Below are 15,997 nucleotides of genomic sequence, written 5' to 3'. Positions count from 1 at the left end.
CATGACATGAAGGATCCTTGAATATTCCAAATCTTCTAAATCTTGTCTTTAGAATAACCTGCTATCAAGCCACACGCCGATTGAGAGTGTGGTATCTGCTTGTTCAGAAAAGCTAGGCGAGTTCTTGATTTGACTATAGCAATAGTAGGATGATCGACTACAATTAGCGCCACATTGGTCAAGCGCTGGAACACAGCTTCCTTTGTCAGTGTACTGGTCAAGAATTAATCCACAAAATTTATGATGATATTTCCACAAGGAACCACTCTTGGGAGGAAATTACCATGGCAAACTTTCACACACAAGAGAAAAAAACAAGTTTGGCTTGTTTTTTGTGTCGTGACTAAAATATTTTTTAAAACCTTCTTCGAGGAAAAAATAAAACAAAAACTGGATTGCTTTCTGTATACAATGTCTCTAAGAGATAAATAATGAATTTAATGTGCAATGATTCATTTTACTTTTGAGTAGTAGAAAAGTCCCTTATGTGAATTAAGGCGAACAGTCCATAGGAGGTGGAATGGGACATCAAACCGCCAATAGCATGAGGTGTAAAGGTAATACTCCTGTGATAGCGGAACAGTAGCCCACACTATGTATTTTTTAAGCAATTGGTGGTAATATGCGTGCAGAGTGTACTGCCAAGCCAGCCCTAAAAAGAGGAAGTACATGGTTGTAGAGCTTCCTCTCATATATGTTGATGTAGAGACTTTGGGCCTGATTGTGATCTCAGCGGATGGGTTACTCTGTCACAACGGTGACGAATGTCCCTTCCCCCGAAATATAAATCCCCATAGGATGTAATGGGATTAATATTTTGGTGGACGGGAAATTTGTCACCGTTGTGACAGAGTAACCTTTCCGCCGGAATCTAATTCAGGCCCTTTGTGTGGGTTAAGCACAAGAGAGCTAGCATTCACCTGCGGTGTTAATAATTCACTGTCAGGGAGAAAGCCCACTGGACAATGAACTTTACATGCAGACTTCTAGAACTGCTCTGAGCCAACAGGGCCCCTTCTGACTGTCAGTTTACCTAGGCTAGTATAGCCTTCCTTATTAACACAAGACATGGGTGATTGAAGTTAATGCAACGATTCCTATATGGAGGTTTGGTTACTCTTCTTTTTTCATTTACTGTTCACATTGAGCTTTAGCAAACAGATGCACTGATTACGAGACAAGATCACATCTTGTGACATATTTAAGGTGTATTTAGAACTATTGTGAAGATATACCTTAGATGTGTATAAGAATACAACATAGTGATACATGCCAAACTGATCTCATTGTTCTGAAAACATTTTTAAAAAATGGTTTTAAAAACGGAAGAGTTTGGAAGAATGTTGTCTAGGCCCTTGCACTAAAGTTAGGAGTATTTCAGGAGAGAGTTTTTTTCTTATTTGAACATGGAACCAGTTTGAGTTTAGGAAAAACAAAACACAGGGAATCCACTTTCTTAGTAGACAGAGATGGCATGTATGCATGTGGTATTTCTATAGCATGAACCTAGCCAAAATGCAGCAGAGCTCTGTACAGAGTGAAAGACAAAACCAAAAACTGTCCGAGAGTAAACCTTCAACCCAAGGTGACAGGGTTGTCTAGACCAAATGTATAAGTGCTCCACTTAGTAACCATCTGCAGCATTCAGTCTCACACATTCCTAAACCCTCACTCCAAAATATGGCAAAATAGAATACCACAAAAACAAGGACAATCCTTCTAAGACTAGGCATTCTGTCTTCAGTACACCTCCACTTCATCTATCACTGAATGACCATGATTTTAATTATTAGCATATAAAAACACCCAGTGCCTGTAGATCATGTCTTAATATTTCTGAGACATGTTTTGGTGGGGTCGACTTATAAATTCCACCTTCTGCAGGACTAACACACATATGAATCTTCCATGAATTTCATGTACATCCAATATATTTTTTATCTTATATAAACAGGCAACTGAAAGTCTAATTTGGCCAAATAAATCACAGCCGAACCACCAATGGTCTACTTCATCCAACATCAAGGATAGGGGTCTCCACCACACCGTCTGCCATGTTGTTCTGGAAAATTATCTCGACTGTGCAGTAAAATCTGGCTCTGTTTTATGGAACATTTCAGAAACATTGAATTCACCCCAGTTAAAAACAAAACCTGTGGTATATCCCCAAATATTTTCCTAGTGGTGTAATAATAACTTCACTATAACCTTGTAGCGACTCACTCAAGGAAGAGGACTCAAGCACCTTCATAAAGGCTTGCAGGCAATGGTGTCTAATATCAATTTGATACTCTCACCATAAAAACAGTGACTGCATCAAGTACCTTCCATTTAGTCGGTCTGTAATCCCTGATGTGAAAAACCAGTGCTATGGCACATATATTTTCCAATATATATTTCTGTTTTTACCATAGATTATAGGATTAAATGCATATATATTTTTCTAAGCTTTTGTGATATTTTATTTTGCCATATTTTAAGAGTAAGGTTATGTTTGTGATTGGTGCCAGATTGAATGGTGTGGAGTGCTATTGGTGGTAAGTTTCAATGGTTACTAAGCGGAGCAGTTATAAAACAGGGCAAAAGAGCATGATAAAGCCAGTTAGTGATAGGACATGTAGCTGATTTCTGGACTGTTAATGCACTGTGATGTAGTGTTCTTCAAAGGATGCATATTCAACTCTGTTCTTCAGCGTAGCAACGTTGGGGCACTGCTCATGGATACATGGGTGTTCTTCCCAATCATAGGTGCATAGATGGAAAAGGTCTGCTGACATGTTTTTTTCTTTTTTATAGTTCTTCGGCTGCAGTCTGATGGTGTTCAGGCTGTGCCAAGAACCATCAGAGATAGTGATCTTCTCTGCAGAATAAGCAGGAGTGCTAGTAGTGATGGCTTTGTAAATTATACTGCTTGCTTTAAAAATGATGCACACCAGCCAGGAATGCCAATAGAATTTCATCAGGACAGTGATGATGTGATTATATTTCTTCCGTCCCTGGATGAGACTTCCCGCAGCTTGTAGGATACCCTTAACAGGTGCCAGAGTAGACTCTGGGAGGCCATGAATTAGGCTATTATCACCATCCAGATGCAAGAGTTTAAGTGCTTGAACATCACTTCTGAAGTCACTTTCTGGAAGCAATGGTCTCACTTTCTTTAGTAGAGCAAGCTGGTACTGCCAATCTTTGTTTTTTGACAGTGGTGTCCATGCTTAGTCCAAGTGACTTGAAAGTTCAGGTTAAGTTGTCAAGGTTAATGTCATTTAGCCAGGTTTGTAAATTTTCTTTGTTTTTTCGTTCTTCGCAAATAACAGGAGTTCTGTCACGGTTGAGTTCATCTTCAGGTAGGCGCTGGACATCCTGCTCAGGATCATGTTACAGGCAGTGTTTCAGGCATTGGATGTCTGAAGCAGAGGAGAATGTCTAGTAGAGATTTGCATCCCCAGCATATTGGCGAATCTTACTCTTCTTATATGTGACTAGTGCATAAAGTGGCTCCACCACATGGAGGTTGAAGATGATCGGGAACAGTATGGTACCCTCGGTGGCCTCTTAGGTAATAAGGATAGTTTAGGAACTAGAGCTGCTCATGTGAATACATATGCCTGATTGTTTTAACATTTCTGTCAGAAATATTGCATATAGCAGTGGCAGCATTGAGATGACTAGTGTATGGTAAATAATACAGGAGAATTAACTTGAAATATTTGAATAAATATATGCTAAATGCATGGATCTAATTTGCAGAGATAAACTCCTATCGGTTTGCTAACAGAAAAGAAAAGCAGGAAATGTACAATGCATATTTACATAGAAGACAATCACACATTGGCTAGCTAGCAGAAGGTACAATCTTTAAATGTGCATATTTAATAAGAAGGTGTAATATTTACACAGAAATGAACCCCTCTTGTCCTTCACGTAACAAGTGATGTATTTTCAATGCTGTTTCGAGCTCATGAAGAGTGAATAGCCGCATCTATGGTGGAAGGGAGTTTCGATATAAAGGGCCTACTAGGTAATAAGCCATAAAAACATGAAGGCAGCGCAGGGTTTGTTAGAAGTTTGTGGTTGACGGGTCCTAAGTTTTGGGTTGGACTGTAGTGTGATAAGGTGTCAGATTTGTTCTTAAGAAACTAGCCTTTTACTAATTTAAATACTAGTGCTAGGTTGTAGTACTTGACCTATTCTTGGTGGTAAACCAGTTGGCTTGGTGACGGTGTGTTGAGTTGTAAGTTGCCTTAGTAAGTTTACAGAGTCATGGTAGCAAAGTTTAGAACCCTGTCTAGTGGTATGTAGAAGCTATTGCAGATATACACCAAAAAAGCTATTGCAGAAATCCAACCTACTGAACTCTAGAAAACTGATAAGTGGTTTTAGCAGTATGGAGTGGCATGCGTGATCAGATTTGGGAATTTTTAGTCCTTGAAATCGTGCTCTGGTGACTGTCTATGATCAAGGTTTCCAATTTAAGGGCTGGACAGAAGAGCACAATGAGGTTTCTAGCTTAGTGGTGAATATCAGGGAGTCCAAAGAAAATCACCCTCAATAGTCATTTTGTTAACTATATTTTTCATAAATCACTCTGTAGAGTAGCGAGCAATACCCTGTATAGTATGTGGTGCTCTTAATATTCAATAATAGCATACATACTTGTTCGTACAAAAGAAACTATAATGCAGTGAAATAGATATTTTTCTTTAAAGTTTTTTGCACTTTTAATATCGTTAGCATTGTTATTAAAACTTGGATTTATGACCAGGCTGGTATAGTATTGTTGTAATTAGATGACATTCTGAATATTAAAGCATCTCTCTATCCATGCAGTGTTTCCATAACTACAGTTCTGTTCTTTCACAAATGTGACATTGCCAGTAGCTGTTGCATGGTAGGCTTGTGTATTTATTTTTTGTACAGCATTCTAATGCTTTCCAGCTATGTTCTAGCTGTATAGGTCCCATGTGTACATAAATGAATTGATGGTTAAGAAATGAAATAGCTTTCCTTCCTTTTCTCTGATCAGAAACATCATGTTCCTGTTAAGTCATTCTTTTCCAGTCTCCTTCAGAGGTCCTGATACAAAATCATAGCACTAATAACCAACATTTAGGGCACAGATTAACTTTCTCTTGCATTAGTTCCCTGAGAATATCCTGTAATTTTTGTGCCAAAATTGTCTTTGTCTCGCCATGTACTTTAGGATTAAGCTAGAAGAGAAACTTTACATAGCCTAATGACCTGGACACACACAATCAATAAATAATCTTCAGAAGATATTACAGAGAAGATTAGTCCAGAGGTTCATTACCCAGATACACAAGTACAAAGTTAATTTCACTGAAAGTCTGGGAAGACCAGCAAAAACTAGACTGCACACCCTGAAGCTCAGCTCCAGCTTCCTGAATGCGCCTATGACATTCAGAGGTTGATATGCAGGTGCACAGCTGTGTGTGGTAAAATACAATGGTATTCAGGTTTGAAGTGGAGTAGATGAGGGGTATTTTAGAGGAGTATTGATTCTTCTTGACCTCAGTGCTTCCTTCGACACTGTATCTCATCCTATTCTCTTCTATCACCCTTCTCAAGTAGGACTTTGTGGCAAAGGCCTTAACTAACTTCTTTTGTTTGTAACTGTACCCAGGCAGTTCATAGATCTTTCTCTTTTTAAACCAAAACAACATACTTCTGTTGTTCCACCTGACTCATCATTGAACCTGACTTGCTTCATATTTTATCTTGCACAACTGGCTATTACTATTTTATCTTTCAGTTGTAGCCTTGTGCCCAATTCAGATAATACCCAAGCCACCTCTTCTGTCTAAGAAAGATTGGGTAGTCTTCAGGAAAAATCCTGCCTATGTCTGTCTGTGATGGCATCCAGGATGCAAGAAAATGTGCTTAAAACTAAACAGTGGTGAGATGGAAGATGTAATGTTTGGGTCCATTGGTCGTCGGGGTAGTGGTCAGATGAGGTATGCTCAACCCCTGTTAACTGGTGGAAATCTTTTTGTCATTTTTTTTTATCACAATTTCCCTTTTGCAGGAGAGATAACTAGAATTTCTGCTGCTTGCTTCTATTGTTTTGTTGTTTTCAAATATTGAGGACAACTCTTCCTGTCCTCGCCGTGGACTGCATCAAACCCGTAATCTAGTTCATCATTGTGTTTCATATTCACTATTGCAATTCAATGTAATTGAGCCTTCCATGAGCATCCAACTATCTGAATCTGAATGATTACTACCAGACTACCTTTAGATTTATCTCTACTAACATCTTTTCACTTTACATCAGTCAGCACTGCACTAGGTTCCAGTAACTTAGGACCTGTACTTAAATCACTCTGTATCTGTCACTGTGCCTTTAATAAGAAAGCTCCTCTCGTCATTCAGCAGAGACTTGTTTGTTACAGCCCTCTCAGAGTTTTTTGCTCGTCCACACTATGCCTCCTTCGGCTACCTTCTCTCAAGAAAGTTCTTTTGAGAGGCTGCACCTTCTCCTTCATGTCAGCCAAGTACTGGAATCCTCACTGTCAATCCTTCATTCAGAGCAGAACTTCCAGGCCTTATGGAAAAAGTTGGAGGCATGGATCCTCTTATATCCTCCTCCTGAATCTCTGCCTTATCCATCATCGACAGGAAGCCCTGGGCTTTATGAGTGAATTTCATTAGTTATTTCATTAATGATAATGGAATATATGAATCACAATGAGGCCAGGTGCAGAAGCCAGAGACCGCGTGAGTTGAGAGAAATCAAAATTTATTTCTCAAACACCTGCCAATATTTGTATTTATTCCTCTTTTACACTCATTACAATATCTGAAAGTAACTTTTTATTGTCAGGTGAAGCAACAGTAGACTATTGCCCACAACTCTTTAAACCAATCTCTCCTATCTGCCCCACTCGAGGTTAGCCTTTTCACTTATTTCAGCTTATTATACAGCTAGATGATTTGCCACATGCTTCTTTTCCACGTCTCACTCGGTGCTATTGATTCACCTCTGAAATAATGAATTAGCTGCTGATATAACTAAGAACCTGGATATAGTGTCAGTAAGAAAAGTGGTTCACTTGCGCTCATTTTTCAATCAATTCTAATTGAAGGCATCTAAGAAGGGTCCTCGATTTGTACAATAAGCTAATAATAAAACTGGTGGTACAAATGGCGACAGACAATATATAAATATATTAGGCTCACAAGTAATCAGTTTTTATCAAAATGTCGGAAGGTGCTACATGAGTGAGTTAGGTAACAGAACAGTGCTCAAGTGATTCAAGCATGCAGAGTGATAAAAAGTAGTATAGCACATCAGAGGTATAGCGGCTGTTGTTAGATTGTAAAAGAGGGGAGGCCTGGGTGAGTCCATTGATTACCTCTTGGGTGTTGAACACAAACCTTTGCTCTAGGCACATCTTTTTTTGTAACAGACGTAACTCTTGTCTCCTAGTGGCTGGCTAAACTGAGACGGCCGTCTAGTCTGGTATCTTGAATAGACTTTGCACCTTTCTCTTTTTTGGGTTTGAGATTTTCTGCCTTCCTATGTAAAATTATACTCTCAGTCCACGTACTTCTGTACTTGAAAACTTTGACCTGTCTTGCTTATGAATGGGAAGCCTTCTGGTACAATATTAATCCACGTACTGCTTTTTCTCGGTTGCCTTCATTCTAATTTACTTTGATTAAGAGTCTGCGGCTGATTTAGAGAGTGGAGTTTAGGTATAAACATAATGAATGCATTGGTGATGTAATTTCTCCATGGCTCTTATTTTCACTGAAGGATTTGTCTCCAAAATAGTAAACGATGATTACACAGCACATCGTTGGTAACCCCTCTGGTTGGGAGCAGTCCGTTAGATATTATATTTCTGAAAGGAATTGTACTGCAGTGTTTTAAAGAGGATTATACATTCAGAGCCCAACTCTCTCACTTTACTTTGTTTCTGCACACTCCGATCACTGCACCCCACTCCCATGTTAGACAATATCGTCTGGTTGTTGGATGAGTTGAGAAATATAAGAATGACTCACAAATAGCATAAATGCAAATGCATGTCCTTCATACTCTTCTTCCTGAGAGTCTGTGTGGCATCATTACCTTGGTGCCACTGACCACCATGGCACAGATTACTCTCCCTTCAAGTCAAATCTTACCTACCAGTTCCCTGTGGGTCCATGTTGTTCTCAGTTCACCCCAGCTGGGACACCTACTCCAAATTGCTATTGAAGTGCTTACATCCATGGCCCTTTAGCAGTTTGCAGCAGAACTGAGTGATAGTAATTTGATCCACTTCAACGCTACCAGCAATTTTACATGGTTCTAAACTGTGACAGAATACAATGTGGAAGATTAATTATGATTTTACAGCTGGTTTTGAAGGTCACAGCAAAAGAACTTAAAGCCTTCAGTAAAAAAAAAAGGAAGCTATATTGACCATTGCTGATTTCAGTACTTCATATGTCCTCCCTTTCTACCAATTGGCTTCCTTTGGAGTCCCCCCTTTTTCTTGGCCTATACTTGATGGATCGTGCCAGATCTTTAAAGAAGGAGCTAAAGTAGATGTCCTTTATAAACAGTTTTTTTTTTTATTTCATGCAGATTCAACTAATGGTGCCAGCGTTATTAGGAAAGAAATACCTGCCCTAAACATGAGAGGTCCCTTGTTGCGCATCTTTGCTCAATAGACTGATTTGCTTATAAATTTCTTGAAACTGAACCACTGTGAAATAGGAAGCTATCGTTGAAACTACACTAATGTCTGACATGTAACTGATAGCACTGAACACTGTCTAGCCTGATCATATCAGTTTAGTCATCTTCTGTTACTCGTACAGTATCTATAGTGACAAAAGACTGGCAGTAGTGAACACTGGATGACTTGATGTGAAATGTAAGCCATACGGCCCAAGGCCAAACACGGCATGCCTGCTCTTCTGAGTAGTAGCACTACAGCTAATGTAGTCTGAGTGCCTCTTAGTAAACAGCCTCATTTTTTGACACTCAGTAGTTAAATGTCTAAACATGTGTATGTGTGTATTTGTGTGTGTGTGTGTGTGTGTATATATATATACATATATATATATATATATATATATATATATATATATATATATATATATATATATATAAAATAATGTAAATATAAATAACATTACATAGACGCACTTCCCACTGTGTAGAGGACTGAGTTTCCATAAGAAATAGATTTTTTGCTGTGCTGATAACATTGGCGCGTTTGACAAATCTTTATGACACTTTCCAAAGAAAAGGTTAATCTACCTCAGCTCCTTCCTGAAAATTTCAGTGTTGGCTGAGAAAAGAGGTGGGAGCAAAAGGTGCTTTCCCCATGCAGTTTCCCATAGGAACTTTAGACAATGCTGCAGCCTAAAACGCTGAACAGAATTACACCCAAGTGTTGGGACTAGTGCATTTCACTTATATTTTGAGTGTAAAATGATATTTTTAACACCTAGCTATAAAGTCACTGTAACCTTTGTTTTTTTTTCTGTGAATATGTAAACCTACACACGTGTGTGTGTGTATTTGTGTGTGTGTGTGTGTGTATATATATATATATATATATATATATGTGTGTTTAGCAATTATTCAGTAAAGGTGACAAGACTGTTCATGACAAAGCTAACCTAGTGCTACATTGAAATTTAGGGTAGAGAACCAAATACTTCAATGGGATGAGAAGAAGATATGCCTGTGGGAGGTTGCATGATAACTGTTTGGGGGTGTTAGTAGAGTTGTTGTGCAGGATTACCTGTAGATGGAAGTGAGAGACTAGCCTGTCAGTTTAAAATTGCCAGAAGGTCTTAGTGTGGAGATACTCACTACAGTGTTGTTGTGTCTTGGGGAAATATCACTGGGTGTAACCATTAGAATGTGTTGACTAGTTTCCTCCCTTTTTGCGCTTTCTTGTTGTCGGCTTCTAAACACCAGGTGCCATCCACTCCTAATTTCACATTGTCAGTTTCGCAGAGGATGTTAAAGTGATACTTTACCAATAAGAGATAATTGGCGTACGTTGTATAATTATGCAGATGTCAAATGTTCTATACAGAATTTGTATGCAGTAATTTCTAGGTCCTCCCACAAAGTGAGACTCGGGTTAGAAGATGTTATTCACCTCACCTGTTTCAATGAGATATGTAAAATGTGGTGACACAAGACATAGACAAATATGTGACTCCTAGAAATGTGAAAAATTTTACCTTTCTGAAAGTGAGCAGATCTAATTATTTTTCAGTGTTTCTGTTGAGAGCTCCGTGTGTAGAAGTCTGACACCCCTTTAGTTCTATTGGTAAGAGATTTGAGATTGGGCTCACCCAGTTTGTGGAATCTGATCCCTCTGGTTTTTGATGTAAATTCAGCTGGTGCCTTGGGGCATGTGGAGGGCAATGATATGTATGTTTTTTAGCTAACCACTATAAAAACATTCTTGTGTTGTAAGTGAATAGTCCTGTTTTGCTAGGAATGTTTATTGTTTCTAAAGTACTTAAAATAAGTTAATGACATTTGTTCAGTTATTACAACGCCTTGACAGTTGCTGTATCTAAAGCGTACATGAGCATCATCTAGGGTCTCATCTTGATTGCTGAAATTGTATTTTTATGGTTATTAGTATTACAATTAGTCAGCGGTACCTATGAAGTTGATAATGTGAACAGGAGAGAACTATATGAGTATGTTGTATCTCAGGCCCAGTTTGCCAGTAAAAAACAAGTGCTTGTCTCCTCATCAAGAAACTATTTACTGTTTTTAAGGTTCAGAAAACCTACCTTACCAATTCTCAAGCTATATCATTGTGGGCTTTGTACAGGGACATAGCAGCTGCTGTTGGTACTAAGGCATGGTGAACTGAATGGGTCTGTTATAAAGTATCCTGCATCAGCACACTCATAGGTGATGCCCATCTTGCGAGAACAGGTAGATCAAATCTTTGATTAGTGTTTAGCGGCTCATTGGGTTACTCTTGTCACTGACCCCAGCAGTGATCACATGTCATACCATCTTCCAAAGTATGTAAATTTAGGACCATTAAATTGGGTAATGGTAACATGTGGCATTTACAGACCCCCTTAATAGCAGAAGTGCAATATGATTGTCTATGTGAAAACAGGTTATTATTCACGCTTTAAAGCGGAGCTGCTGGTAGTTCATTGTCCAAAATATTTGCTAGGATATTTGTTTAACTGCTTACATGTACTTTAAAATAAGCTGCTATTTAATTAGTTTGTTCTTTATACAACAATGTCTTATGTTTTGGTGAATTGTTGCCGCTTCTAATTTAATGTTTATAAGTTGTACAGTAGGGTATACAATTCACATACCGGCTACTTAACCCATAACTCGGTTAACTTATAGGTTTTTGTGGTTGTTTGCTGACACATTACCACATTCCATTTGAGAAATAATGTAGTCTCAAGCAATAACTGTTTGACCTCTGACATTACCAAACATCAAAGAAGATATATGAAAAATATTGTTATATTTTTTGTGCCCGCTGCTCTAGTCTAGCAGGTGTCTACATATACTCACACTGTTTTCTTTAGGGAAAATTGTGTAATTAATTACATCTACCTGCTTCCTGCAACTTTATTTAAATGAATATAGTTGTTTGTGCTCTGTTTGGGGTAAAACTGTGTGGAAAGCTTTTAGCTTCGCAATTTCTTCACCAAACCCCTCTAGGGGGAATCTTAGCTGTTATTGGCTGCGCATCTGTTTGCACTCATTTAAGAAGAACACTTTTCACTCAGCATTTATTAGCCTGTAAATTTCCTCTTAGAATGTCAGCCACGTGTCCATTGCATTTCTAATCTGCTGCAGTCAGCAAGTCTAAAGGTTTGGCTATATCGTTGAGACTGTTAGTCCCACTTTTTCTCTCCCCTCTTTCTTCTCCCTCTCTGAATGTTTTCTCTGTACCTTCCCCCTCTTGCTCTCTCTGTTGAAGCCTCCCTATGCCTAGTGCATTTAAACTTTGGGAGCTGGGGAAAGTGACAGGGGCACCTGGGCTTTCAAAACCGGCCTCCAAAGGCTCCGACACACCGAGGAAATACCCGGTGGAATAAAAGACTGTCCGGCCCTGTTTGTTACAACATTTCATCTCTCCACACCCTTCTCCCTGTTGAAGGTATATTAGACTTCGGTCTGATTGACAGCAACCGGCACATCACTTTCATGATATAGGTGACACTGTTATTTTAACATGCATAAAAGTACATTTGAGGCTTTTTTTCATACTAAACATTTTCTCGAGTCTTCTCTATCTTCAGGAGATGTACGAGTTATTTCAGACATGCCCCGATCGCGCTATTTCTCTGCTTATCCACAAACACACATGAGACAACGGAATGCTGTTAAAGTAGCTTTTCAGGGTCCTGGTTCTGCAGCATAACATAAAAGACACTTTAAAACACTACTGTGTGGAAAATATAACGGATTTTTCTAAGCTTGTTATATGGGAAGTGGCAAAATGGGCGTCTGAGTTGAATTGATTGCACATACGACTGTGTTTGTTGGGTTGGCCAAACAAGCACAGTTGGAGCAGCGCCTGTCCTCTTCGTAAACCCAGCATGAGCAGGCGTGTTCTCACAAGAATTATGGGGATCTCAGAAAACCGAGGGATGTTTTATAGTTCCTTTTGTTGAGAGAGGTGGCTCAAAAAATCTTGTGTACTAATCAGCTTTATTATGATCAAGGCCACTGAAATTATGCGAGTGTGGCCACAGCCTTTTATGCTTTGAATTATAGATTTGCCACACAATCCATCTTCTGCTGCATAATGTGCAGATTTTAACTACAAAAAATGTTCTAGCTCAAACGGATGAAAAGTTACAAAAAAACTCAGCAACCTGTCTTGCTGTGCAGTGAAATGGCCTTTGCAAATATTAACTGGTCACCTTTCTGTGGCTTATTGCTATATTTGGGTGTTACACTGGCACTACTGAGGTGCAACCAATGCCCAGACACTGCAAGTAAAAAAAAAAAAAAGACAAAATAATGATTACCATCACAAAATGTGCTGTATTACGCTGCATAATTTGCCTTTTCTTGCTGCATAATTTACTCAGCCTTGCTGCATAATTTGGGCCTCCCTTGCCCCATAAGTAAAGTGGCCCTGACTACAATAGAGGGTGGAAAGCTGATAAGATCCTCTGATGCAATGCAAGATAAAAAACCTCTAACTTTGTAAACGAAATTGTAGACAATACAAACGTTTGGTTTAAAACTACCTCCCAAATCAAGTCAGGGTTTATAACGCGCAACTACTCATCCGTAAGGATCTCAAGGCGCAGACATTTCCAAGGGGTTATTGAACTTATTAATGTTTTATTTAGGGGCCAAACTATGTATTCACACTTGCAGGATGAATGCTTGCGGGCTATACATTTTCCCCACATCTCCAATAGAGTAAGACACACTTGCAGCCTTAGAAGAACATGTTTTTAAGTGAGAAGGTGTGGGCAGTTCTCTCTGGCTTACCAAGAGGCTTCTGGCAATAATTACAGACTTTTTAAAAATCATTTCAACATATCCTGACTGGGTTTGTAAATAAAGATTTTGTATTTAGTTTTTCTCTGAGTCGCTCTCTCCTTATTGGGTCTTTAACCGGTATGACACAAAATGCAACAGAGCCCATAGTTCAGTAGCACTTTTTTATTTGGGATACCAAGATTTAAACATAGTCACATGTGACTGCATAAAAGATCTTCAGCCTTCTCTGATTTCTACTTGTCAGTCTGGTTTTGTCAATGAGGTGAAGTAGGAAAACAGGTGAGAGTATGTGATTGCTTTACACCTGAGGGTTAATGCCTGAAAGTCTGGCATTCATGGTTCTTCGCTCACTTGAAACAGAGATTGCGTTTAACTGAGTTAACTGGAGTTAATGCTGTAAAGTCCGAATCTGTAATTGGAAGACTATATTAAAACTATTTATGTTCAACCATCAATCAAAATTAGTTTATACTACGAGTTGTACTGACACAAGGCATTAGATATTGGAGTCCTGTCACTGCAATGCTGTTTGTATTAACAGTAGAACCCATCTTCCAACCACTTAACACAAACTTGTCCGTAACCCAGATACTACTGGTAGTCAAGAAGAGCAATTGCAGAATGGCACTGTTCGTTGATTACATAGTCTACTTCTGAGCCAATCTGGAGTATTCACTGCCATTTTTGATTAAGGAGCCTCAAAGCTGTATTGAAATTTCAGCTTTCACTATTAGCTATGAAATTCGACAGGCATGTGTGTAGCAAGTACGGTTGATAAGACACAGTAAGTGCTGGGCAACAATGTTTTTTCATGGCACAAGACTATTTTGTCTTTCTCAATAAATTTGCCTACCACGTTACAGAGTCAACATGCAGATAATTTGCCAACTTTGTTTAATACTCTACAGAGATCTTTTTCAGGATGGAGGACAGCGGTTTCTTGGCTTGGGAGTATAAATAGTGTTATAATGCAGCTTTTGCCCTGGCTACTGTATATGGTTCAGTTCTAGCCTTTTTCCCAAATATACATTGAAAACAATCCAATGTACGATTTTGACATTTGTTTGGGTGGATAAATCCTAACTATCCTCAAAAGTACTGTCCTCTATCAGACAATTTATACGGGTGACCCAACATATGAAAATATAAATTGAGCACACAGTTAAAACTTGCTCTTAAGCGGTCACAACCCTCAGCCAACAAGCTGTGGTGCTAGGTAGAACAGGTATATTCTACAGTTGATTTACACACACTGTTATGGGTGTTTCCTAAATATTTTCAAACACACAGAGTTAATTAAAAACTTCTCACATCACTTTACTGCACTGGATACTGATTATTAGATGTAGAAGGATAACCATCCTTCTGTTATACGATGTCTGCCCTCACCACAAATACTGAATTTGTTCCTGCTATCACTGATAGATGCAAAATCTGGTCACCATTTCTTTTAGGAGGTCTGTATAGCAACAATGAGTTGGTCACATTTGAAAACTGCATGTTCAAATGTAAACTAATAAGGAATGACATTATAGTCAGGATTTGCTTCACTGAGGCAGTCAGCCACGAGTTAAGGCAGATGAAAGTATAGTTTAGAGTAACAGTAAACCGTCCTTCTCACTGATCTCATCTGATGTGACTATCTCACATCTAGATGAAGCTTTGAATATTGTCCCCGTGTTTGCACAATATTGCTATATTGTAGCTTGGGCGTGTGTGATATGTCATGCAATTTCATCAGATTCATGGATCCAATATCTAGACAAGGGCGGCCTGAACATCTGTGTCCACAATTTGAAGATAATGGATATATAGTCAAGGTTCATGGTTATTCCAAATTGATGTTGACATCCTCCGAGATCAACAATTACCACATCAACATATATGAAAACTCATAAGACAATGTCACTATAAACCTTATACCGCACACAGATCATAATATGAACAGTATGTGGACTTCAGGACACTGGTAAAAAAAAAAAAAAAACTTCTGTATATAGTCATTTTGAGATGATATTTAAACTCTTCCCGGCTTAAAACTGTTTGGCAATTCAGATCTTTATTGGCTGGGTTGTGGATGCCTGTGAATAATGTTCCACAAGTGGTGGAACTTTAGTCTTACTGCGCCTCAAAGAGGAGACTAATGTGCTGATTCCACTGCATGCTGTCGTTTCTCACTAGCAGGCTAAGCTCTCAGGTTCTCCTGGCTGCATTATTAGCAATATCCCACAAAATGAAAACGCCTAAGAAACCAACAGTTATGTTGTGGGTGACTAAAATTTGGCACATTTATTCATTCAACTAACTGCCAGCTTCATTGAAAGACGGGGCTCGGAGATTTGCATTGTACAGCTGTATTACAACAAGCTGGATAACACAGTACGTACTTCTGTTTGTCTTGTACAATGATTCCTAGAGTTTCATTTTTTTATTCTGAGCCACAATTTGTGGGAAAAAGAAGCCATCCACATCACATGAATAGTAATAATTGATAAA

At 38.7% G+C, this 15,997-nt stretch overlaps 1 protein-coding gene across 1 annotated transcript in view; it reads left to right on the top strand.

Moving 5' to 3' along the window:
- PREP (prolyl endopeptidase) overlaps positions 1–15,997 on the top strand; it is a 574,937-nt gene that overhangs the window by 443,085 nt on the left and 115,855 nt on the right. The window lies entirely within an intron of this gene.

The sequence above is a fragment of the Pleurodeles waltl genome, chromosome 5 (genome assembly GCF_031143425.1).
Source record: "Pleurodeles waltl isolate 20211129_DDA chromosome 5, aPleWal1.hap1.20221129, whole genome shotgun sequence".
In the NCBI taxonomy this organism is placed as follows: domain Eukaryota; kingdom Metazoa; phylum Chordata; class Amphibia; order Caudata; family Salamandridae; genus Pleurodeles; species Pleurodeles waltl.
The sequence above is the reverse complement of the archived record's forward strand: the minus strand, read 5'-3'. Positions and strand labels throughout refer to the sequence as shown.